Source organism: Erythrolamprus reginae, chromosome 8 (assembly GCF_031021105.1).
Source record: "Erythrolamprus reginae isolate rEryReg1 chromosome 8, rEryReg1.hap1, whole genome shotgun sequence".
Lineage (NCBI taxonomy): Eukaryota > Metazoa > Chordata > Lepidosauria > Squamata > Dipsadidae > Erythrolamprus > Erythrolamprus reginae.
The window spans coordinates 42027441-42054836 of NC_091957.1; the positions used below are offsets into that span (position 1 = coordinate 42027441).

Genomic DNA, 27396 nt, shown 5'->3' on the forward strand with positions numbered 1-27396 from the left:
CATAAAAATACCCAATGTATTTCAAATACACTGCTCCAAAAAATAAAGGGAACACTTAAAACAACACAATATGACTCCAAGTAAATCAAGCTTCTGTGAAATCAAACTGTCCACTTAGGAAGCAACACTGATTGACAATCAATTCCACAGGCTGTTGTGTATAATCACATTTGTAAAGAACAAGGTATTCAATGAGAATATTACATTCATTCAGATCTAGAATGTGTTATTTGAGTGTTCCCTTTATTTTTTTGAGTAGCTCCAGTGATGGGATTCAATTTCTTTTACTAGTGGTTCTGTGGGCGTGGCTTGGTGGGCTTGGCTTGGTGGGCATAGCAGGGGAGTTCACTGCAAAATTTCCTCCCAATCAGCTGGGACAGTCAGAGGTGGTATTTACCGGTTCTCCGAACTACTCAAAAGGTCCGCTACTGGTTCTCCAGAACTGGTCAGAAGCTGCTAAATCCCACCTCTGGGTTAGGTCCTTGTTGAATGACCACAATTGAGCTCAAAATTTCTGCTGCTGGGCAAGGCACTTGTTAAGTGAGTTTTGCTCCATTTTGCAACCTCTTTTCTTCTTTTTTTTGCCACGTGGTTTTATTTATTTATTGTTAGAGTTGAAAGGGACCATGTAGGTCATCAAGTCCAACCCCCTGCCTGAGCAGAAATCCTAAAGCACCTCAGCCAAGTGGCAGTCTAATCTCCTCTTGAAAGTGTCCAGAGTTGGGGAGTTCACAACCTCTGCAGGCAGGTTGTTCCAATGGTTGATCGCTCTGACCGTCAGGAAGTTCTTCCTTACTTCTAGGTTGAATCTCTCCTTGGTCAGCTTCCAGCCATTGTTCCTCGTCCGGCCTTCTGGTGCTCTGGAGAATAGAGTGACCCCCTCCTCTCTGTATACAGCTATCATGTCCCCTCTGGCCCTCCTTTTCTCTAGGCTATCCATGCCCAGTTGGTTAAATGAGTCCTATGGCTCTTAAGTGAATCTGGCTTCGGACATTAACTTTGCTCATCGGAAGCCAGCTGGGACGTTCACAAATAGTGTTCACATGACCCCCACGACAGTGCAACTGTCATCAATACATGCCAGGGGCCAAGCGCCCAAATTTTGATCACATGATCAGTGAAGGGCTGTTATTAGAACGGGAAGGTGCTCCATTCCGGTAACAATGCTCCCAATGCGTGCAAGATTTTGCTTCTGCACATGTGCAAGAGAAATCTTGTGTGAAGACACTCACACGAGCAAGATTTTGTCGATTTCCGGTGATTCTTTTGCTTCTGTGCCTGCGTGGAAGCCAAAATATCGTCAAAAATCACCAAAATCTTGCAACCGTAAGCATCTTCACACAAGGTTTCGCTTGCTGTGCATGCGCAGAAGTGAAATCTTGCGCCGAGGGCGTACACCCACAACAGCATTGGAGGGTGCACTGGCAGCAGGCCTTCCCTGGTGAGGATGCTGTGGTTGTCATAGGTGTTGAAAAATGACCATAGGCCATTTTTTCCAGCCCCATCGAACCTTCCAATGATGACTAAGTGAATGGCTGTAAGTCGAGAATTTTCCGTATAGACCAGTGATGCTGAAACTATGGCACGGGTGTCCCAGGTGGCAATCGGAGCCATATTTGCTGACACGCGAGCCGTTGCCCTAGCTCAGCTCCAATGTGCTTGTGTGTGCTGGCCACCTGAATTTTGGCTCACACAGAAACTCTGGGAGGGCGTTTTGGGCTTCCAGAGAGCCTCTGGGGAATGGGGGAAGGTGTTTTTACCCTCCCCAGGCTCCGGGGAAGTGTTTGGAGCCTGGAGAGGGTGAAACACCAGCCTACTGGGCCCACCAAAAGTTGGAAAACAGGACTTTTCCGGCTTCCAGAGGGCTCTGGGAGGGTAGGGGAAGCAGTTTTCGACCTCCCCAGGCATTGAATTATGGGTGGGGCACTCACACATGTGCGATAGAGCGTGTGCACACTCTTTTGGCACCCGAGGAAAAAAAAGTTCACCATCACTGGTATAGACCCTCAGTCTTGAAGACTCTAACCAAAGAATTAGGGAATTGACTAATTTTCTTGCCACCTACTTTGCTATTTCTTTTTTTCTTTTTTAAAAAATGTGTGACTCTCTCGTGTGGTGGTTACCAACACAAGAGAGTCACGCATTTTATTAACCCAGCATAAGAGCCGTTCTGTTTAAATTTGCCACAACAGTTGCTACAGCTAGTGATTTATGACTTATTGATGTTGGTTTCCAGTCACTGACTTAAGAAAAGGGATTAAAAAGCCTTGATATTGGATTGATATCTATTTTGCAATTTCTCAGCCGCCTGCCAAACGGGCTTCTCTTTCTATTTTTTTTGGAAGGAAGATGTCTACATTATTGCTTTTATTGTGGGCATATTTTGAGCAAATGCGGCATATATATTTTTTTGTATTCTTCATTCTCTTTGGTGGTTTTCTTTCATTCTTTCTTTCTTTCTTTCTATTTATTTATTTTTATTTTATTTATTTATTTTGTCCAATACACAATGAGGGTTTTAGTGGGTATATATCTATATACACATAGTAAAATACATGATGAAGGTTATAGAGGAGATACTCATAGTAAAATATATCTAAGAAATAATAGAAAAGAAGATAAAGTAATAGAACATATCAATGAAAGAATAGAAGAAGAGATATAGGAATAGAAGAAAGGTATAGGAGATATAGGAGAGCAATAAGACAGGGGACGGAAGGCACTCTAGTGCACTTGTACTCTCTCTCTCTCTCTTTCTCTCCCTCCCTCCCTCCCTCCCTTCCTTCTTTCCTTCCTTCCTTTCTTTGACTTCTATGCTGCCCAATCCTGAAAGATTCAGCTTGTAACAGTATGAAATTACAAAAACAATAAAAAGAAGTCAAATATAAAAACTAAACTATAAAATCTTAATTAAAAACCATAATTACCAACCCGTCAACAGGCATACATGACATTCATACAATATGGCCATGATAGTTGTTGAATTTTTGGGCTCCCAGGCCTGCCCGGCAAAGCCAGGTCTTTGTGGCCTTACAAAAAGCCAACAGGATGGGAGCAGTACAGACCTCGAAGGGGGGGAGGAGTTGATTCCATAGAATTTGTAGAAATCCACATTTGTAGCACTTGTCATCATGGGTAGAGGTGTCTTCAATTTGAGGGTGTTTGAATGTGGAGGTTTTTTTTATTATTTTGTTTGTTATTGTCAATAATGACATATACCGTAGGTCAAGAAACAAGTAGTGGGTGACAATTAAGTAGTATCAAATTAATTAAGTAGCATTGACAATCCAGCAACATAATTAATTAATGACAATTATAAATCAAAATAATTAATATCGCTAATCAATCTAATGAATGAATTAATATCAATCAAACAATCTAACCAACATGTTCAGATGGCTTGCTTTGTCAGTGTTGGCAGGCAGGTGTTAGAGATTCTTTGATTGGGCTGTTTACTTTGATTTCTTTGATGGTTTCTTGATTGGGGTCTTGTTTACTTGATGGTTGGTCTGAAATTAACCCTGGAGTTTATTGATGTTGATCTGGGTGTTGATTCAAGTTTCAAGTTTTATTGGATTTATATGCCGCCCCTCTCCGGAAACTCAGGGTGGCTAACAACAATCATGAACAATATACAATAAAATCCAATACTATTGGAATGCTGCTTGGGTTTTGTTCTTGTTGCTGTTCTCTTTTTGGCTGCTGATTGTCTCTTTTGCATAATCTATAGATGTTGTTAATGTCCATGCTGGCTTTGACTGATGGCTAATTTGTCAAAGTGTCAGCCTTTTTGGACTTGGTGTGGTCTAGGACGGTCACATTTCCCAACTGAAACCAAGGTTAAGTCTCTCTATGTTCTGAAATTAAGGAAAGTTCATCATGTCTTCTTGTTGATAGTTGGACTCAGGCGGGGTTTCCCCATCACCGCTGCTGCCAGTGTGGTTGCGTGCGCAGCTTCGTGTCCCCGATGTGTGTGCGCCCATGTGAGAAAGCCAAATGTGCAGAAAGGCAAATCTCATGTGATGCTTGCACGCATGAGATTTTGCCATTTTTCGGCATTTAAAAAGCACTGAAAATCGGCAAAAACTCATGCACGCAAGTGTTCTCTGGTAAGACTTGTTTTCCTGTGCATGCACAGAAGTCAAATCTCGCACGGGCATGTAGGCGCATGTGTTGGGAACATGGAACTATGCGTGAAGCCCCATTTTTCCTACTGGAACATTGTCCCCCACCGTCCACCCAGGAACCCTATTTATTTATATATTTATCTATCTATCTATCTGTCTGTCTGTCTGTCTGTCTGTCCGTCCATCCGTCCATCCGTCCATCCGTCCATCCATCCATCCGTCCATCCGTCCATCCGTCCATCCGTCCATCCGTCCATCCGTCCATCCGTCCATCCGTCCATCCATCCATTCATTCATTTATTTGGATTTATATGCCGCCCCTCCCCGATGACTCGGGGTGGCTCACAGCATATACAAACACACAATAATACAATTAATCCAATTAATAAACATAACTTTTTTTAAAAAAAAATCTAACTTTAAAAATGTTCATAAACATTCATTCAATAAATCACACTAAAAACATTTGTTGGTCAGTGTTGTGATTCCGTCTGAGGCCCCTCAGGGAACGGCTGATCCTCTGCCGGCTTCCTGTTCAGAGGGGGAGGATGAGGAACAGGAGGTTCAGGCAGACGGGGAGGAGGAATCTCAGGCTGAGGGAGAGGGAGGACAGCCAGAGTCCCCCGAGGGGGAGCTCTCCCCAGCAAGCAGCCTGGATTCCTTAGATGAAAATGCACAAGCAATCATCGATCTCCGGCAGAGAAGAGCAACACAACGAAGGGGACAATTAGCCAGGTACTTTCAGCACTAAAGAGGCAACAGCTGGGTTTGGGTGTGGTGCTCTCTGGAAAGGCTGAAAAGGCAGACCCACCCTTCCTGGCTTGTGGAGTATTATCTTTGGGAGTCCTGGGACCTGGCTGTGATCTTTGGCATCTTGGAATTCTGGTTTGTGACTTTGAATACTGAAACCTTGGGGGGGAAAAGGTGTGGGTCTTATTCTCTACAGTGGTGGGTGTGCCAGCAAGAAGTCTGCTGTATTGTCTGGCCATCAGGACTCTGCTGTGAAGTCTCATAGCCTGCCTGTTGGGAAGAACAGGTTTTTCTCTGTGTTTATTTTTCAAACTATAAAGTGCTTTTGCTTTTACCAGCGTGTCTGGCTGCTTTTTCCAGTTGGTGTTGAAGTCTGGGGGCACCCAGACAGAACAGTCAGGGGGAAGACCCAATGCTGGTTGGACTGCATTTTGCCAGTCTTCCAGAGGTGGGATTCACATAGTTTATCTGCCGGTTTGCCCAGCAGCACCAAAAATGTGAAGGTTTGCAGGTTCACAGCCTTCTGTGCATGTGCTACGCTCGCAGGTGTGGCTTGCACGCATGCACACGGCTGGAAAACAAGGCTCAAAGACTGCCCTCGGTGTCAGCACTGGTGAGCTTAGCTGTTGTTTAGCTCAGCTGAAGCTTTGCAATCCGTGAATCAGATGAGCTGAAAAACAAGGGGATATAGGACAGGGAATGGGAGGGAGGGCAGGAGGGCAGGACCAACCAGAGATGGCATTTGCTGGTTCTCCAACCTACTCAAAGCTGCTTTTACCACTTCACCCGAACTGGCTGTATACCACATCTGCAGACTTCCACCTGTTTGTCCTGCTTCTAAGTCGGCTGCAATAGAAAATATTGTTGAGAGATTTCTTTCTCCAAAGGGGAAAGGTGTCGGTTGTTTCCAGCACTGAGAAGGTAGCACATCAGACAGGAAGTGAGAGACCTTATGGGATAGTGTTATCTATTGCCGTGTTTTTATTTCCCCCTTTGCTTCTCAGATAAACACGAGGCTGGAGATCCTTTTACAAAACATGGGGAAATGTTAAGTGTCTTTCCGTGTCACCGCAAACAGAACAGGGAAGGAAATGTACAAAGCCACTGTGTCAAAAGGCCACTGTGCGGTGGGAATCAGGTTGAATCAGATGCCCGCTTAAAATCCGCAAATGCAACAATACTTTTGCAGTTCTGCTGTAAAATAATGCCAGTGCTCTTATGGTGTTTTATTTTGATATGCTTGTTGAGTTTCTGACTTCTAATAAAATCATCCATCTACCCGCCCACACGTTCACTGATCTATTGTAGATGTTTCTCTAAAAGAACTGTTCTCCTCTGGTGTTTTCCTGTTGTTAGCCCACCATAGAGCTTCATTACAACTGCCTGGTGTCTAATTTATTTATACCAGCCAATAGATTTGTCTGTGTTCTGGTCATTTCAATCACATTTCAATCATCTAAGTAAATAACAGAACAATAGAGAGTTGGAGAGCTTCTCGTCCAAACCCCTGCAGGAGCTCAAGCAGGAGACCTTATACCAGTGATGGTGAACCTTTTCTTCCTCGGGTGCCAAAAGATTGTGCGTGCGCACAATTGCATTTGGAAGAGTGCCCATACCCATAATTCAATGCCTGGGGAGAGCGAAAACAGCTTCCCTTGCCGCCCCCCCCTCCCCGGAGGTCCTCTGGAGGCAAGAAATGGACTGTTTCCCAACTTCTGTTGGGCCCAGTAGGCTTGTGTTTCTCCCTACCCAGGCTCCAAGGCTTCCCTGGAGCTGGGGGAGGATAAAAACGCTCTCCCCCATCCCCCTGGAGGCTCTCTGGAAGCCAAAAACACCCTCTCAGAGCCTCTGTGCAAGCCAAAAATCAGCTGGCCAGCACACACATGCACGTTGGAGCTAAGCTAGGGCAACGGTTCGCGTGCCAGCAGATATGGCTCCACGTGCCACCTGTGGCACCCATGCCATAGTTTCGCCATCACTGCCCTATATCATTTCAGACAAATGGTTGTCCAATCTCTTCTTAAAAACCTCCAGTGTTGGAGCATCCATAACTTCTGGAGGCGAGCCTGATTAATTGTTCTAGCTGTCTGGAAATTTCTTCTTAGTTCTAGTTTTTTATTATTATTATTATTATTATTATTATTATTATTATTATTATTATTTATTAGATTTGTATGCTGCCCCTCTCCGAAGATTCGGGGTGGCTCACAACAGTAATACAAAAACAATATAACAGTGAGACAAATCTAATAATAAAATAAAACATATCTAAAACCCCAATAATTTAAAACCATACAACACATACATACCAAATATAAAATATAAAAGCCTGGGGGAGGATGTCTCAGTTCCCCCATGCCTGGCGATAAATGTGGGTCTTGAGTAATTTGAGGAAGACAAGGAGGGTGCGGGCCGTTCTAATCTCTGGGGGGAGTTGATTCCAGAGGGCCGGGGCCACCACAGAGAAGGCTCTTCCCCTGGGGCCCACCAAATGACATTGTTTGGTCGACGGGACCCGGAGAAGGCCAACTCTGTGGGATCTTATCGGCCCCTGGGATTCGTGCGGTACAAGGCGGTTTGCTTCTCTCTGTGATTAATTTCCATCCATTGCTTCTTGTCCTGCCTTCAGGTGATAAACAGGGCGGCCACCAAGGGTGGTATACACTTACCTTCCCTACCGGCTTCCTACTGGCTCGCATGTGCCTCAGCGGTGAAATGCTCCTGGTTCGCTCGTGCCTGTCAGTCATCAGAGAATGTCTCAAAGGGAGGGCGAGGCTCCACCCACCTGCCCACCTGCCCAGATGCCTCCATTTGGGCTCTTTTACCCTCTGCACATGTGCAAAGCATTCTGTGCATGCGCAGAGGGTAAAAGAACCCAACTGGCGGCATCCAGATGGGTGGGCGAAGCCTTGCGCTCCCTTCACTTTCCGATGACTGACGGGTACGAGCGAAATGGGAGCATTTCACCCCTGATGCGCCTCCTCCATGCATGCACATGTCCTTCTGCGCATGTTCTTTGCTTGCACACATGCCTTCCACACCTGCCTAAATAGTGCCTAAATAAGATGAAATAGAGCTGAGGCGGTTGGGTAGGCCCAATCGCAATTTCCGCTACTGGTTCGGGTAAACCAGCCCAAAGTGGCTGAATATCACATCTGGAGGCCACCTTGGAGCATAGCAGTCAACACTGCTCTAATATTTTAGTTTCTTATTTATTTATTTTATTTGTTTGTTTTGTCAAGTGCGTGTTCGTGGTAGACAAAGATATAATAATTAGTGATGGGCGAACCCAACGGTGTTCGGGTTCGGCAAGTTCGGCCGAATTTTACACAAAATTTGGCCGAACCCAAACTGAACCCGAACTCGAACCCGAACGGGGAATCCCTCCCACAAAGAGATTCCAGGGGTGGAGCTTTGACATCACTGGCAGGTTGCTAAGAACACCAAGGAGATCACTTCCTGGATTCCATGGAATCCAGGAAGTTATCTCCTTGGCGTCCTTAGCAACCTGCCGGTGACGTCAAAGCTACGAACGCCGAACACGACCCCAAACTTTACCCGAAGTTTGAAAAAAAAAAATTGGGTTTGTGTTCGGCATACCGAACACCGCAAAATTCGGTACGGACCCGAATTGTGCGGGTTCGGTTCGCCCATCACTAATAATAATATTTATATACATGATACTAGTAAAAAATAAAAAATAAACATTAGGACAGGGGATGGAAGGCACTCTGGTGCACTTATGCACGCCCCTTACTGACTTCTTAGGAATCAGGGGAAGTCAACAATGGATAGTCTAAGGCAGGGGTGGTCTACTGCCCAGGCGGGGGGCAGGGGACGCAGTGGGGTAGCAAAAATGGAGCTCCACCCCAGAGCACCCAATTTGCATTAAAAGATGCAGAAAAAAAATGCAGGGCGTCTTGTACAAGCCACGTCCACAGTGTGGTAATAAAAATTTTGGTAGCCCTTCACTGGTCTAAGGGTAAAGTTTTGAGGGTTAGGTGATGATAATACAATGACTGGTACCTTCTCCTTTTACTAAAGGTCCTATCATGAAGACGATCGATTGAGGCAGTTATTTGTAATCCATAATCTTTTTTGCAACATTAATTTGATACCACACAATTCTTCTCTTTGAAATGTGATTTGTAAACTGAATCTCGTGGAGGGTAACACTCCAAGGACCCAGCAGGTGATGTACACGCACATCTAAAGTTGCTTCCGTAGGAACTGTGTTATTTCCTCCTAGAAGTGTATCTAGAGATTGTTCACAAAGCAGGAAAATTATCAGACCAATTAAGATTATAATAAAACAGTGGAATGTTTATGTGTTGAAGCTAATTAGCTTCAGCACATAAACATTCTAGTGTTGGCTAAAAATGAACAATTAACAGTAAGATCGAGACAATGAAAACTAATTCAGGAGAACTCCTAAAATCCTTGTTAAAAGTAAACAAACCTTCAAATATGGAACAATATCAGATCTCACTTGTAATTTACAAAGCACAATGTAATGGGTTGATCCAACATTAAACTGAGCCTCTAATTACTCAAACATTATTCCTCTTCTCAATCGGCAGTTGTAATATTGATATTTTTGGTAAGCATTATAGAAACATAGAAACATAGAAACATAGAAACATAGAAGTCTGACGGCAGAAAAAGACCTCCTGGTCCATCTAGTCTGCCCTTATACTATTATTGTTAGGTATGTTGGCAATGGAATGGATCCATTACCTTGTTTTTATTTTGGATGGAGTCTCTGTAATTTGATATTGTTAAATTTCTTGTATTTCCATTGTTCATTGTGGAACCTGTTTCATCTATAATAGAAACATAGAAACATAGAAGACTGACAGCAGAAAAAGACCTCATGATCCATCTAGTCTGCCCTTATACTATTTTTTGTATTTTATCTTAGGATGGATATATGTTTATCCCAGGCATGTTTAAATTCAGTTACTGTGGATTTAGCAACTACATCTGCTGGAAGTTTGTTCCAAGCATCTACTACTCTTTCAGTAAAATAATACTTTCTCATGTTGCTTTTGATCTTTCCCCCCAACTAACTTCAGATTGCTTTGACCATTTATCTAGTAAAGCTAAATCATTTACCATATTACAGACGCCTCCAGGAATAATCTCTTTCTTTCTTTCTTTCTTTCTTTCTTTCTTTCTTTCTTTCTTTCTTTCTTTCTTTCTTCTTTCTTAAGTGATATATAGACAACTTAACCATGGCTAATGCTATGGGAAATTTGAATCAATTGTCCCCAAATGTCCTTTTACCAAGCAAGAATTTGCAAAGCCCACCTTTATTTCTCCTGTATTTCTCCCTGTTACCAAATGTAAATTCATGTAGTTTCAAAATGCTTTCTATGGCCCATATATTCTCTTAAGAGGAAATGGCAGAAGAGATTAGGCAAGGCTTATCATTAAAAGAATTTCACTGAATCACAGAGCCAGGATCTTGAAGATCATCAGCTTAAATTCCCATTTCCCGAAATATCTGCAACACAGGAGGAATCTGCACGGACAGATCATTCTCCCACTTCTGCTTAAATGCCTCCTCTGAAGATTTGTGGAAACCCATTCCCAAGTATGCCAACCAGCAGTTCTTTGCAGAATGGAACGGTAATGTGAAACGCAACAACGCTTGCATTGTTAAATGAGACGTAAAAAAAAGGAAAGAAGAGTAAAAGCAGGCAACAGGGTGCTGGAGTAATCCTATGTCAGGTGTGCTTCATGCCCCATCAAACTTGTCATTCCACAACAGATTTTAATTGGGTAATGATGATAATCAGCTACTCCCTAGGCAGAAGATGGAGAAGCAACTGAACCCAACACAATCTAATTTTCACAATGTCTGAATACAGACATCCGATTCTTCGTAATTTAACGTATCATTTATTTATTTTTTGCAGAGAAAACATCTTGTGCAAATACTCCAATTCAATTCAATTTATTAGATTTGTATGCCGCCCCTCTCCGAAGACTCGGGGCGGCTCACAACAATAATAAAACCAATATAACAGTAACAAATCTAATATGAAAGAAAAGATATATAAAACCCCAACAATTAAAACCATACAACACATACATACCAAATATAAAAGCCTGGGGGAGGTGTCTCAGTTCCCCCATGCCTGGCGATATAGGTGGGTCTTGAGTAATTTGCGAAAGGCAAGGAGGGTGGGGGCTGTTCTAATCTTTGGGGGGAGTTGATTCCAGAGGGGCGGGGCCGCCACAGGGAAGGCTCTTCCCCTGGGGCCTGCCAAGTGACATTGTTTAGTCGACGGGACCCGGAGAAGGCCAAATCTGTGGGACCTTATCGGTCGCTGGGATTCGTGCGGTAGGAGGCGGTTCCAGAGGTACTCTGGTCCATTGCCATGTAGGGCTTTAAAGGTCATAACCAACACTTTGAATTATGACCGGAAACTGATCGGCAGCCAGTGCAGGCCACGGAGTGTTGTAGAAACGTGGGCGAATCTAGGAAGCCCCACAATGGCTCTCGCTGCCGCATTCTGCACGATCTGAAGTTTCCGAACACTTTTCAAAGGTAGCCCCATGTAGAGAGCGTTGCAGTAATCGAACCTCAAGGTGATGAGGGCATGAGTGACCGTGAGCAATGGCATTATTACTAAGGGGATGTTCCCCATCTACTAATTCCTAGAACTTTTTAAAAAATTCTGAGCATCGGTCATGTGAAGTATGTTGGTGCTTTTCAAAATATTTAAACAGATAAACCAATTAACAGAGTTGGAAGAGACCTTATAGGTCATCTAGTCCAACCCCCCACTCAAGAGGAGACCTTACACCATTTCTGACAAATGGCAGTCCAATATCTTCTTGAAAGTCTCAAGTGATGAAACTCTCACAACTTCTGAAGGCAATTTCTGTTCTATTGGTTGGTTGATTGTTTATTTATTTATTTATTAGATTTGTATGCCGCCCCTTTCCATAGACTCGGGGCGGCTCACAACACAATAAAAACAATTTATAACAAATCTAATAATTTACAATATAAAATATTTAAAAACCCCATTATTAAACAAACATACACACAAGCATACCATGCATAAATTGTATAGGCCTGGGGGAGGTATCTCAGTTTCCCCATGCCTGACGACAAAGGTGGGTTTTAAGGAGTTTGTGAAAGGCGAGAAGGGTGGAGGCAGTTCTAATCTCTGGGGGGAGCTGGTTCCAGAGAGTCGGGGCCGCCACAGAGAAGGCTCTTCCCCTGGGGCCCGCCAACCGACATTGTTTAGTCGATTGTTCTCACTGTCATAAAGTTCCTTCTTATTTCCTCTCCCCTTCTGCCTTTCCCAGCATTATAGATTTGTTCAGACCTTTATATCTTCACATACATTGTCTACATTATGATAAGATGATGCTGATCATTTGTGTCCCAAGCGAGAATTCTAGGTTGGTTTTGAAAACTCTTCATTTTTAAAAATTTCTTGGGTATCTATGGTATTTTCAGTTGTCAAAAACGCCAATGCCTTTTCTATCTTCAAAGTTGAACTTTTGCTTTTATAGAGTTTCACTGGGAAAATACAGAGCCTCGGCGGTGCAGTGGCTAGAGTGCAGTACTGCAAGGTACTTCTGCTGATTACCGGCTGCCAGCAGTTTGGCAGATCGAATCTCAGTAGGTTCAAGGTTGACTCAGCCTTCCATCCTTCCAAGTTCGGTAAAGTGAGGACCCAGATTGTTGGGGGCAATACGCTTACTCTCTGTAAACAGTTTAGAGAGGGTTGTAAAGTACTGTGAAACGGTATATAAGTCTAAACGCTATTGCTAAAATTTATGACTGAGATTAGATTGGCAAGGTTTAAAAAAAACCCCAAGAAAACAGCGGTGTCAAACTATTTTTAGACTGAACAAAGAAACTGCAGTAACAAGTTTATGAAGTCAATTTGCCCAATCTCAAAAGAAGGTTGATTTTATCTTTTCACTCCTGTTATGATCAGAATTGAAGTCTTGTTTCTGGAAATCAAACCTCCTTATATCCCTCATTTCCATCCTCTTTTTCCTTCTTAGGGGGTGAAAAGGGGAAATACTGCTCAGAATTGAAGAACCTTTGATGTAGAGCTGGGTTATAAGTGAAGAGGTTAATACAAATGGCCTCCCACTGCATGAATAAAAGAGCAATAATTTTTTTTAGTCATGATCATTTTTTCAAAAACATAAAAAGGCATCCTTTCCAATTATGGTATGTTAAGATAGTTTTCATGGTATATCACAGATATTTTAGGGAAGGGCAGTATTTTTTATAATGCACAAAACTTCCCTTTGCCGATTTATTATATCATTGTGATATATTTTATTGTATTTGCTTTGGTATTAAGTGTGATTCTAGAATATTTAAATAATTCTGATACTTAAATACTGATACTTTAAATAATAATTAAAAATGGAGATGGGATGGAATCGGGCAAATTGTCATGTCTAGGTTTTGAGGATCAAACTCAATTGATGATAATTTAATATCAATGCTATTTGATATATAATTGATTTTTCCCTTTTAATAACGTGGCATTTCCTATGCAGATGTTTCTTAATATTTATAAGGTTTTAAATTATGAACATGATAAGGGCAGAGGAGAGATTCGGTTTGGAAATTCAGTTTGGCAGCTGTTCTATCAAATCCCCAAATCAAATTGCCTCTCAGAACTACTTGATAATTTAAAATTGATTCAGTTAAAAATTCAATATCTTTATGAATTGTGAACTGAATCACAAATGTGAAGTGGATCGAACCCTGTCTATGCATCTCTACTAAGCATGACTCACAAATTCATTTTTTCCTATATAAAATGTGTGTATATCACAGAGTTGGCCGTTAAGGTGGAACGGTGACGTGTACTCAGCCCCGTGGCTCTGAGTGCTAGCTGAGTCCAGTGCAATTATGCTACTGCACCTGGGCAAGTAGCAAAATTGCATGCAGGTGCGCCCATGTTTCGGCAAGGAAGCAATAAACCTCGGCGAAACGCATGTCCATATGCAATTTGCATATGGACATGCGTGTCCTGCGTGTCCATATGCAATTTTGCTACCTGCCCAGATGCAGTAGCATAATTGCGCTGGACTCCACTAGCACTCAGAGCCACAGGGGCGAGCACACGTCACCATTCCACTTTAGCAGCCCACCTCTGGAATATAATGTGGCACTTTTTCTATAAATGGGCGAGCATGGTTTTCTCTTCATTGCTTATTTAAGCACACTTATGAATACACAGGGGAGCAATGGCTCGGGGTTAAAGACGTTGTGCTTGATAGCAGCCCAGATTAAAGACCCGAGTGCTGCATGACGGGTTGGGCTCCCATTCCTTTCTCCACCTCCTGCCCACCTAGCAGTTCAAAAGCACGCAAATGCAAATAGATAAATAGGTACCACTTCAGTGGGAAGGTTACAGAGCTCTGTCAGTAGTAGGTTCTAAAACCCTTTATTACCAGTTTGTGTGCGCGCTTGCCCTGGGTGGGTGGGTGGAGCCATTCGCCACCAGCGCTACTGGTTCTTAGAACTGTGCTGAACCAGGAGCAACCCACCACTGCCCTATATGTATTAGCATATAGACATGCTAGCCACATAACCATGGAAAATGTCTTTGCTGAGTGGTTCCCTCAGGTAAGAAATGGAGATGAGCACCTCCCTCTAAAGTTGGGCATGGCTGGACAGGGAAACCTTTATCTTTATGGATATACAGTGGTACCTCTACTTAAGAACTTAACTTGTTCCATGACCAGGTTCTTAAGTAGAAAAGTTTGTAAGTAGAAGCAATTTTTCCCATAGGAATCAATGTAAAAGCAAATAATGCGTGCAAACCCATTAGGAAAGAATAAAAGCTTGGAATTTGGTTGGGAGGAGGAGGAGGAAGAAGAGGAGGACAGTCACTGCCCAGAGCAAAAGGAGCGTTTCTTTTCTCTGGGCGCTGGCAGAGGTTTATTCCCCCTCCAAGTGCCCAGAGAAAGGAAAATGCTGTGTTCACTCTGGACTGCCAAAGCCTCCTTAAGCACCACTGAAAGGCTCTTCTGGCAGCCCAGAAAAGCCCGAGATGGCCGGGATTAAAGGGGGAATGGCAGGAAACTGGCCGGGGCTTTCGTGCTGCTCTCAAATTTCCTGGGAAATTTTTCCGGGCTCAGGTTCTTAAGTAGAAAATGGTTCTTAAGAAGAGGCAAAAAAAATCTTGAACACCCAGTTCTTATCTAGAAAAGTTCCTAAGTAGAGGCATTCTTAAGTAGAACTACCACTGTAATTGTATTTCTTTATTTGTCAAAACATGTACAACATAAAGTTGTATGGTATAATAGATAATAGGTATGGTATAAACATAAAGTCCAGAAGTTGCGAATGCTCCAACACTGGAAGTTTTAAAGAAAATGTTGGATAACCATCCATCTGAAGTAGTGTAGGGTTTCCTGCCTAAGCAGGGGGTTGGACTAGAAGACCTCCAAGGTCCCTTCCAACTCTGTTGTTGTTGTTGTTGTTGTTGTTGTTGTTATTGTTGTTGTTTAAACAAAAGCAAAGTGGGTAAATTTGGATAGTAGGCACGATGGTGTGGTTAGAGCCTCGGTGGTGCAGTGGTTTGAGTGCAATACTGCAAGCTCCTTCTGCTGATCACCAGCTGCCAGCAGTTTGGCAGATCGACTCTCAGTAGGTTGACTCAGCCTTCCATCCTTCTGAGGTCGGTAAAATGAGGACCCAGATTGTTGGGGGCAAGATGCTTACTCTCTGTAAACCACTTAGAGAGGACTGTCAAGCACAGTGAAGCGGTATGTAAGTCTAATTGCTATTATGTATATCTCTCCCCCCCCCTCTCCTTTCCCTCCCACCTCTCTTATGCAAAAAAAATATAATAATCTGCATTTTTTTTTACTACTCTCATTTAATTTGATTTGCTTTCAAAATGATGATGACAATAAGAAAGCAGCCACAATAACCATCTGTCTAAAGACAAGCAATTAAAAGCAGCTTCCAATCATCAAAGGTTAAAAGCCTATCAGAGGAAATGGCCTCTGTCTGGTGACTGAGAAGACTGCGAAATGAACGTTGGGAAAGAATGAATTTCAGAAGAGCGTCAGGCAGAGAGAGAGCCAGCAAAGATAAGCTGAACTATTTAAAAATACTCCGATGGAATACAGTGAGGAGTTGGATGCCAAGAAGGGAGGGGGGTGTAGTCCAGAGGGACCACCCTTTTCAACGACATGAGGCTCTCCGCTCTCTTCAGCTCCCCAGCCACGTGGACTGCCGTCTCCAGCACTCAAAGTCCCGCAGGACCAGCTATCCTAGGCTGCTTCCCAACCAGAAAGTGAGCACAGCCTCAAAATGATTTTCTTGGCTGGGAGTCCAGTGTACAGCTGGACCGGAATCTTTAGCTGACCTTGAACCCAGGTGCGACTCTCAGCAATGGTGGAGAGGACCTCCATCCAGACAGGCAAGAAAATGCATCCTGGGGAGGGTTTCTGGGATAAATCCAATCAGTCCCTATAAGTTTTCGGTTACATAGAGTCCAAGATTAGGTCCCACAGAGTTGGCCTTCTCCGGGTCCCGTGACTAAACAATGTCGTTTGGCAAGTCCCAGGGGAACAGCCTTCTCTGTGGTGGCCCCAACCCTCTGGAACCAGCTCCCCCCTGAGATTACAACGGCCCCCATCCTCCTTGCCTTTCATAAACTCCTTAAAACCCACCTCTGCCGTCAGGCATGGGGGGACTGAGATAACTTCCCCAGACCTATATTGTTTATGTATGGTGTGTTGTGTGCATGTTTTTTAAATTGTGGGTTTTTAGTTTTAATTATTAGATTTGTATTGTACATTGTTTTTCTATTACTGTTGTGAGCCGCCCCGAGTCTATGGAGAGGGGCGGCATACAAATTACATAAGTAAGTAAGTAAGTAAGTAAGTAAGTAAGTAAGGAAGGAAGGAAGGAAGGAAGGAAGGAAGGAAGGAAGGAAGGAAGGAAGGAAGGAAGGAAGGGAATCGCTGCACGCATCCTTTGAGGTCAAGGACTGAATCTAAACAGGGGGTATGCGGGTAGAGGGGCGAAATATAAAAACTCCGATTCAGTCCTCATTGGTCAAAGGGTGGTGTCATCCCATCCTTGGAGCTAGCTCCACCCTTCATGGAGAAAGAGAGTACTAAAGACACCCCTTCCCTAATAGTTCCCAAAGTTTATTCAGTGATGGGCTCCTACGGGTATGGTCAGGTACGCAGAACTGGTAGAAAAATTTTGGTCAGATATGCAGTACCGGTAGAAAAAGTTTGAATTTTTTTTTTTTCCCCCCTTCAGGGCTCTGGGTATGTTTTTCCTATCACAGTAAATGAGGTTGAATGTGTATAATTTTAGAAGAGCTCTGTGTGTATATGTGTGTGTGTGTACATACACATACAGTTTATATAGTAGATAATGTATATTTTTGTGTGCCTGTTTGTAATATGTATGTACAGTAACCCCTCGCTACTTCGCGGTTCATCTTTTGTGGATTCGCTACTTCACGGGTTTTCAAAGGGAGTTTAAATCCATTAAATCCATTGAAAATTTTAAAGCCATTAAAAAATCATAAAATTCTTCTACAGTACTACTGTACTCTATTAAAGAAACTGGTAGGATATCACATGTAGTTCCAGCTGAGAAACATTATAGAATGATTTTTTAATACAAAGGGTGGGTTTTAAAAGTCCAAATACTTGTTAAATACATACAAAGATATCTTTCTTCTACTTCACGGGAATTCATTTTTCACGGGTGGTCTTGGAACACATCCCCCGTGAAAAATGAGGGATGGCATGTATGGCATATGGCATGTAAACTAAACAATGCCGCTTGGCAGGACCCAGGGGAAGAGCCTTCTCTGTGGCAGCCCCGGCCCTCTGGAACCAACTCCCCCCAGAGATTAGAATTGCCCCCACCCTCCTTGCCTTTCGTAAGCTACTTAAAACCCACCTCTGCCGTCAGGCATGGGAGAATTGAGATACCCTTTCCCCCTAGGCCTTCACAATTTTATGCATGGTATGTCTGTATGTCTGTTTGGTTTTTATTATAATGGGTTTTTAATTGTTTTTAGTATTGGATGATTCTTATATGCTGTCTTATTATTGCTGTTAGCCGCCCCGAGTCTCCGGAGAGGGGCGGCATACAAATCCAATAAGTAAGTAAGTAAGTAAGTAAGTAAGTAAGTAAGTAAGTAAGTAAGTAAGTAAGTAAGTAAGTAAGTAAGTAAATAAATAAATAAAAATAAATAAATAAATAAAATAATAAATAAATAATAAATAAATAAATAATAAATAAATAAATAAAAATAAATAATAAATAATAAACAAACAAACAAACAAACAAACAAATAAATAAATGTATACATAGAATTAAATAGTATATTTTGGATGTTCAGTAATAATAAATAGATAGGGAAATTGTATCTCTTTGAGGTACAAAAAAAGCCTTTTTCGGAGGGAAATTAAAATTATATACATTCAACCTCATTTAATACGATAGGAAAAATATACCCAGAGCCCAGAATGGAAAAAAAGAAAAAAAAATTCAAAATTCTTCTACCAGTTCTGCATAACTGACCAAAATTCTTCTACCAGTTCTGCGTACCTGACTGTACCTGTAGGAGCCCATAAGTGGATTTGTCTAATAATTTCTTTTTCTTAACTGTAGCTTCCTCCTATTTTATCTCAAATTTAAAAAAAGCAGAAGGTCTCTTTGCCACAGTTATTGGGGCCTGAATAATATTGAGGAAATATAATAATAATATTGAGGAAAACCCATTTGAAGAAATAATCTTTGCATGACTGTCAAGGAATGAGATGTAAAGCTACGACATTTCTTTGATGCCAAGCTTACATCAAAAGCGAATGAGAAAGCATGCTTTGCGTGATCCGTCTATCAACTATTCACTTGGGGAGGCTGAACCAACCTTAGAATTAACTTAATAAAGAGGCAAAGCTATTCTAAATTATGCAAAGGTAACTTGGTAGAAAGGGAATAATAAGCAGCGATGGTTATGCAGAAAAACACTCTTAATTTATCCTCGCCCTCCTCCAAAAGGAATTTTTGCATTGCTATTTTGATGAGGAGAGGTCTCCCAGATCCTACATATGCTAAGGGCCACTTGAAAGTGATAACAAGAAGTTGCATCCATACTTAGGTAACATTTCAATATCCAGGTCATTTAGCATAAAGATCTTTCCTGTAATTGAATTAAAGAGCAACAATTTGCATATCTGTGTTCTGCTCTGTGGAGACTCAAGCAACCCCTACGGTTCCTCCCTGGTATTCACAGGAAATGATTTTATGGAGTGGGTAGAGGTCAATGACACAAGCTTAAAAACATGCTTTATCTTCTTCACTCATTTGATGCTGTCGGTACCAGTGGAACAGCAATAGCACTTAGACTTACCGTATTTTTCAGAATATAAGATGCACCTAAATTTTGAAGAGGAGGACAACAAAAAGGTGCGTGGCCTCCGGGTGCCACATTTTTGCCCCCTTTTCCAGCCCTTTCCCAGCCTTTTTTCTTCCCATTTTCAAGGCTTTTTTCAGGTTATTTTCAATGCTTTTTTGGCCTGTTTTTAAGGCTTTTTTTTCAGTAAAATCTCAAGGCTTTTGGGGAGCCATTTTTGAGGCTTTTTTTGGGGGGGGGGTTCCTTGAAACTTTGTTCAGCCCATTTTAGGTTCTGCAAAAAGCCACGCAAAAAGCCTAAAAAATGAGCAAACCCCCCTCAAAAATAGGCTGGGAAAAGCCCCCAAAATGGGCCCCAAAAGGCCTGAAAAAGGTGGAAAAAAGGCCCGAGAAGTAGACTTGCAGAGCCCAAAAAGCAGCTGGTGGGTGGGAGCGGCTTCAGCAATATTCAGTCTATAAGATGCACAGACATTTCACTCCCTTTTGTTAGATTAAAAACTGTGTATGTTCAGTGTTTTGCAGCCCTTGCTAAGCAGTTTATAGAATCAGCCTATTGCCCTCAACAATCTATTATGTTATGTTCCCACTGACTGTTACCTTCCCACTGAAGTGGTAGCTATTTATCTACTCACATTTTCACGCTTTCAAACACCTAGGTGGGCAGGAGCTTGCCCCATCAAGAAACCCGGTGTAAAGGTTCTAATGAACCCAAGCAAACCGGAACTCTGAGGGCAAGCACTTCCTCAAAGGACTTCTTTATTGGATAAATCATATCAGCATACCTGAAAGAAAGCCAACTCTGACTTTCCCCCCAAATTACAGTATAACCCCTTTCTCTCAATGTCATTCATCACATTGGCCAATTAGGATAATCGCAGGCTTCTCACATATTCGTCTCCTCCTTCCTCCATCGTCCAGGAGATGACCTTGGTTCTCAAGAGAAAGTTCTAGATTGTGTCTAGTAATATATTCCAACATCTTTCCCCCTCCTATACAGTGTGGCAACATTGAACCAGGAAAATGATTTCTGCCCTGTTCAGTTCTGTGTTGACAACCAGGCTGTCGGCTTTCCAGCTGGGAAGTTCAGATTCTTAACCGTATATCTATATAGCAATAGCATTTATTGCGGAGGCTGTTGGGGTCTGGATGGGAGTCAACAAACTCAAACTCAACCCAGACAAGACGGAGTGGCTGTGGGTCTTGCCTCCCAAGGACAATTCCATCTGTCCATCCATCACCCTGGGGGGGGAACTACTGACCCCCTCAGAGAGGGTTCGCAACTTGGGCATCCTCTTCGATCCATAACTGACATTGGAACATCATCTTTCGGCTGTGGCGAGGAGGATGTTTACCCAGGTTCGCCTGGTGCACCGGTTGCGGCCCTATTTGGACAGGGAGTCTTTGCTCACAGTCGCTCATGCCCTCATCACCTCAAGGTTCGATTACTGCAACGCTCTCTAAATGGGGCTACCTTTGAAAAGTGTTCGGAAACTTCAGATCGTGCAGAACGCGGCCGCGAGAGCCGTCGTGGGGCTTCCCAGATTCGTCCACATTTCTACAACACTCTATGGCCTGCATTGGCTGCAGATCAGTTTCCGGTCACAATTCAAAGTGTTGGTTATGACCTTTAAAGCCCTACATGGCATTGGACCAGAATACCTCCGGAACCACCTGCTACCGCGCGAATCCCAGCAACCAATAAGGTCCCACAGAGTTGGCCTTCTCCGGGTCCCGTCGACTAAACAATGTCATTTGGCAGGCCCCAGGGGAAGAGCCTTCTCTGTGGCGGCCCCGGCCCTCTGGAATCAACTCCCCCCGGAGATTAGAACTGCCCCCACCCTCCTTGTCTTTCGTAAACTACTCAAGACCCACCTTCACCACCAGGCATGGTGGAGTTGAGACACCTTTCCCCCAGGCTCTTTATATTTTATGTATGGTATGTATGTGCTGTTTGGTTTTTAAATATGGTAGGGTTTTATATGCTTCTTTTTTAATATTAGATTTGTTTTGCTATAATATTGTTTTTTATTATTGTTGTGAGCCGCCCCGAGTCTTCGGAGAGGGGCGGCATACAAATCTAATAAATAATAATAATAATAATAATAATAATAATAATAATAATAATAATAATAATTATTATTATTATTATTATTATTATTATTATTATTATTATTATTATTATTTAGACTTATACACCACTTCATAGTTCTTTTCCAGCCCTCTCTAAGCAGTTTACAGAATCAGCATATAACCCCTAACAATCTGGGTCCTCATTTTACCCACCTCGGAAGAATGGAAGGCTGAGTCAACATTGAGCCTGGTGGTGAGATTTGAACTGCTGAACTACAGTTAGCAGTTAACTGTACTAACTCTAACCACCGTGCCACCCCAACTCATCACTATCATCTCTATCTCTATCTCTCTATCTCTCTATATCTATATCTATATCTATCTATATCTATACCTACTGCATATCTATATCATATATATCTATCTATCATTAATTTTTAAAAACTAAAGTTTCATTTATTATTGCCAAGAAAAAGTTGTTTCCAGATGATTTATCCAAAGTTATCTTAGAAGATACCTTTTCCCTCCTCAAATGAAATTTGAATGCCATTTCCTACAGCTAAGTTTAACATCTGGAATACTGAATTTATTGCCCAGTTCATTAGAACACCTACTTAGTTAATCTAAATATGTAAATTAATCAAAGTTGCTTCTTTTCCAGGATGATTAGAGGAACTTACTTCAAAGCACAACATGCATCAGATTACCTTCAAAATACCACTGCCCACATTTCCATGCAGAAGAGAAATAAATTAACTAACTTTTCAGAAAGTAACTTTCATCAGCCTTAAAGGATACAGGATAGTCTTGATTGCTTACATCCATCCAGAAGATGGTGGGAAACTCAACCATCCAATCATTTCAATTCCCAAATCTAGGATATGACTAATAGAGGCGAAACACCAGGCGGTATGTGAAGATGCAATTTTATCCATGTTTAGCCTAATGAATTCATTAAGGTTTACTTCCCGTGAGGTTAATAGGTTAATAGGGGATGGTGGCCTTTAGCATATGACACAGCAACATTTTATAAATGTCCTCTTTTAAAGTGATGGAAAAATATAGCTGTTGTTTGCCCACCTCTGGTACCAGGATATTGGGTTTCCAGACATGGAAAAAGAGCACTGTGGTAGCAATGAAGGGCTACCACAGCTTATGCATTTTCTTTCGACATCTTTCAGTGCAAATTGGGTGTTCTGGGGTGGAGCTCCATTTTTGCTACCCCACTGCGTCTGCATCGTCCTCTGTCCAGGCAGCAGCCCACCCCTATGTGGGAGGATTCAGAAGAAGTTTTGGAATTACTGGATCAAAATTTTGCTTATTCCTTTGACATAACTCTGCAATAGGAAGAGAATATTTTGGCCTAGACCTCCTTGTCATTGGGACAATAGAGTGGGGTGTGGAGTGGAGTAGAAGAGAAGAGAAGAGAAGAGAAGAGAAGAGAAGAGGAAGAGGAATCGGGTAGAGTAGAGTAGATTAGAGAATCGAGAATAGGACTAGACTAGACTACACTAAACTAGATTAGACTAAACTAGATTAGACCAGACCAGACCAGACCAGACCAGACCAGACCAGACCAGACCAGAATAGAATAGAATAGAATTTTTATTGGTCAAGTGTGATTGGCCACATAAGGAATTTGTCTCTGGTGCAGAAGTTCTCAGTGAACAAACAAATGACAAAGTGATAAGTCATAGATTAGTGATGGTGAACCTAGGGCACAGGTACCACGGGTGGCATAAGGAGCCATATCTGCTGGCACGTGAGCTGTTGCCCTAGCTCAGCTCCAACGTGGATGTGTGTGCCAGCCAAAGAGCCTCTGGGGGGATGTTTTTGCCATTCCCTGGCTCTAGGGAAGCCTTTGGAGCCTGGGGGGGGGGGGGGCCGAAACACGAGCCTACTGTGCCCACCAGAAGTTGGGAAACAGGCCGTTTCCGGCCTCCAGTGGGCCTCCGGGAGGTGGGGGAAGATGTTTTCACCCTCCCCAAGCATTGCATTATGGGTGTGGGCACTCGCACATGTGTGATAGTGTGTGCGCATGGACTTTCGGCATAAGATCATAAGTCATATTGTTCTGTCTGGGTCCCTCCAGCAAACACCAACCCAAAAAGAGAAGTCAGACACACTGGTAAAAATCAAAGGCAGTTTATAGAATTCAAAGCAAACACAGGTAACAGAAAATGTCCTTACAAAGAGGAACACGCTGAAACTTCAAAGATGTTTCACGAAGGCCATGAAGTAAAACAGGATTCTTGCTGTCAAAAACAACGCTGGAGATAACAAACCTACGCCTCCCCCAAGTCTTCCAGACTGCTAGGCCACAAGCCAAGATCAGAGACGCCGAGAAGCAAAGCAGGGTCACAGAACTTCCAGTTGATAACGCTCCACATGGCTAAAAGGGCTGGCCTGCCTTTTAAACCCTGCTGAGGAGAACCACACCCAAACCCAGCTGTTGCCAATTCAGTGATGCCAATACCTTTCTAATTGGTCCCATCTCTGAGCTGCACGTCGCTGTCTCATGTCAATTATAGCCTGTGCTTCCTCATCCAATAAGGCCAGGCTACTGGCTGGGGAGAGCCCCCCCCCCCCGGGGCTCTCAGGCTGCTCCCCCTCATCCTCTTCCTGACTTTCCTCTCCCCCATCTGCCTGGTCCTCCCCCTCCTGTTCACTGTCCTCCTCCTCCGGGCCTGGATCCAGCAGAGACGCAGCCGGTCCCTGAGGAGCCTCAGGCTGAATCACAACACATATACACATTGAGTAAAGGAAACAGGGGAAAGAAAGGAATATGTCATCTAAACTAGTCAACTTGTTGGTTTATCTATGGCTTTGTTGAATTGTGTTCTGTCCCTCTGAGATTGCTCTACTGCCCTCGCGGAATTGCTGGGTAAAAAGATTTCCTTTTCAAAAGAAGTATAATCTTTTTCTTTAACCAGTTTAAATAACAGCAAGCTTCCCGAAGTGCAGTCCAGAATAAAAAAAAGGCACTGCTGATTCTCTTCACCTTCTGAAATCTATCAATTTGGAAAGAGATGTTTTCTTATTTGAGGACAGAAATGAGACCAAAGAGCCTTTGAAAATTCTCCACTGATTGGAAGAAATTGGTGGATGTTTTCTCTAAATTGCTCCAGGGGGAAAGAGAAATCCTCCAACTGTTACTTAAGAGCAGATGATCCCCAGCCACTAGCAATAGCAACCTTATTGAAAAGGTCCATCAGAAAAGTTTGCTGTGAGGTTATCTGGGAATGTATTTTTTTTAAGTGAAGAATTCAGAAGCATCATAGGCCGCTGGAAAGATGTGCAATGAAAGACAAAGCATTCACACATGATTGACAACCACTTCTTCTTTCAATAAACACCACATTGCAACCCTGATCATTTTCCCAAACTTCTCTTCTCCTTTGGAAGCCATTTCAAGGGCCAATTCTGCCTCTCATCAAACTGAATGAGAAGAAGAAGGAGTAAAGGCAGGGTAATTGCTCTGCGTGGTGCAACTTTGAGAAGTGAAATCCAAGCTGAAGAGATGATTCATCCTTTAGTCGTAGTTGTTAAGGACTATGCAGAGTGATCCCTGAGTTATCAAGGATGCACATGCAGAAAGGAAACGTGGAATTCTAGCAAATATCCATTATATATGAGTAATAGTTCATACAAACCAGATACATGAAAGTGTATTTAGCAAACATCATAGTCAAATTAAACAGTCCAGTCATACACAGTCAAATCAGTCAATAACTCTCAATATATTAACAATGCTACAAGCCTTACTTGTACAGCTTACAAAAACATAAACTATCATCGAACACACAGTTCTTACTATAGCAGTCACAATGAATCAGCAATACCAAACAGAGAAATAACAGAGACAGTGAGAGAGAATCATGCTTCTGGCTCCCTCTTGTGGCAACCTCCAACACTAACTCTTAAAGCTATAGTGCTTCAGTACATACACGCATTCATTGTTAGCTTGTTTATATATTGCCAAACCCAAACTGTAATATACATAGTACTAACCATAGTGCAAGCTATGCCCGTTTCTACTAATCTCAAGGCACAGTGATGTCTCTCTCCAAATCACTGACATAAGTTCTTCTCCACTTTTTGCACATCTAGAAAGATCATTGGTGGCCTCCTATATATTCAAGGGTTGTAGAGAAATTGTATTTAGCACTGTGGATATTTCTGCAGTATTAGCCCAATAGGCTTAATTATGCTTGGAACAGTTAGTGGGGAAAGGAAACCAGGCCACCAAAGAACATGTGGCTGACCATCAAAGCTGACACCAGCCAGTGTTGTGGCCTGCTAGTGGCCAGCAGATCTGACAGCAGATTCAGACAGTGATGAAGTTGGGGAGGAACATGGGCCAGTTCTGGAGTCTGGGGAAGGCTCTGACAAGTGCTCTGTGTTGGAGGCAGAGAGAGGGCCAGGGCTGTCCAACAGTTATCAGCTGCCTTTGGAGTCAGACATCAGTGAGGTGGACGAACAGCTGGAGCCTGTTCCCAGGGTGTGCATGCATAGAGTTGCTAGACGAAGGGAACAGCTGAGGAACAAGGGTCGACTTGGGAGTAAGGCCACAGGTGGACGATGGATATGGAATACAAGAGGAGCAAAACCAGGGGAGTTTGTAGGACCAATTAATTTCCTTAATTGGTTTGTGACTCTCAGTGACTTCTTGACAAATTTTGAAGATATCACCCTGACAGCTCTCTAAGCCAGATAGGTCTGTTCTGCCGGGCTCTCTGGTAGGAGCCTCCCGAAAATTCAAGGGTACAAATTTCAGACACACACACATTTGAAAATTCGAAACAATGTTCTTTATCCCAAAAGCCAAAATAAACTAAGCATTCTTTTTTATTGCAAAGAGCACTCATCCCAAAACAACTGGGTAATCTGTACAATTAACCTTAAGCAGTCATTAAGTACTTAGCTAGCAGCTGTGAAGAAACTTCACACCCCTTCTTCTTCCAACAAAGTGAGACACACACACATGTTGCTCTGCTTTGTTTATAAAGGCGTGAAAAATCAACAAGCAAAGTCCAGAAACCAGCAACCCAGGATTCCTGACGAACTGCGATCAGATACTCTTTCACAACGGCCAAACCCACACGCTGCTATTTATAGCAGCAGCCCTAATTACTGGAGCCCCACCCAACCACAGGTGGCCTCATTTTTTCTTGTAATAATCCTTTAGTTGTTGTCTTCTATGCATCACTCTACGCATGCGTGGATGTGTCATTAATTCTTGTTCAGACTCCAAAGATGATACAGATGATTGATCTCCTCCTGGGCTGTCTGCCAAACTCCCCTCTTCCCTGTCACTCACGCTTCCTTGGTCAGAGGAGGCTTTGTCGGCAGATTCCATCGGGAGCAAAACAGGCCTGCGGCATGTGGATGTCTCCCCCACATCCACCTGCACATTCCTTGGGGAAGGAGCTGGACCAGAGCTAACCGCAACAAAGTCTGTGATTGTAAATTTACCCTTGAAAGGCTTTGCTGGATATGAATGAGAAGAATTCACAGTCATTTAATAAAAAGGCGTTTTTGTCAGCACAAGGAGTCTACTTCATGGTTTGGGAATGCCTAAGTCAGAACAGCCAGAGACTAGAACAGTGATGGTGAACCTTTTCGGCACCAAGTGCCCAAACCAGAAGGCTTGTGCATGTGTGTACATATCCATGTGTCATAGCAACGGAAACTCAAAGATCAGCTCACCAGTCAACGCATGCCTGTTTTGGGAGTGGTTTTTTGGGGGGGTCTTTTTTGGGCTGAAAATGCCCCCCAAAACAGCTTGAAAACAGCTCAGAAAACATCCCAAAAAGGCCCAGAAACAGCCTGAGTTTGGGCCATTTTCAGGATGTTTTCCAACACTCCCATGTCTGCAAAGACCAGCTGGCTGGAGTGTGCATTCCTGTTTTTTGGCCAGAAAACAGCCCAAAAAACCAGCCTGAAAATGTCCAGAAATTAGAGGAGCAACTGGCAACAAACAGGGTTCTGTGTGCCATCTGTGGCACATGTGCCATAGGTTCACCATCACAGGCCCAGAACAACTC

At 42.9% G+C, this 27396-nt stretch overlaps 1 protein-coding gene across 1 annotated transcript in view; it reads right to left on the reverse strand.

Moving 5' to 3' along the window:
* LOC139171704 (connector enhancer of kinase suppressor of ras 2-like) overlaps positions 1 to 27396 on the reverse strand; it is a 290698-nt gene that overhangs the window by 241628 nt on the left and 21674 nt on the right. The window lies entirely within an intron of this gene.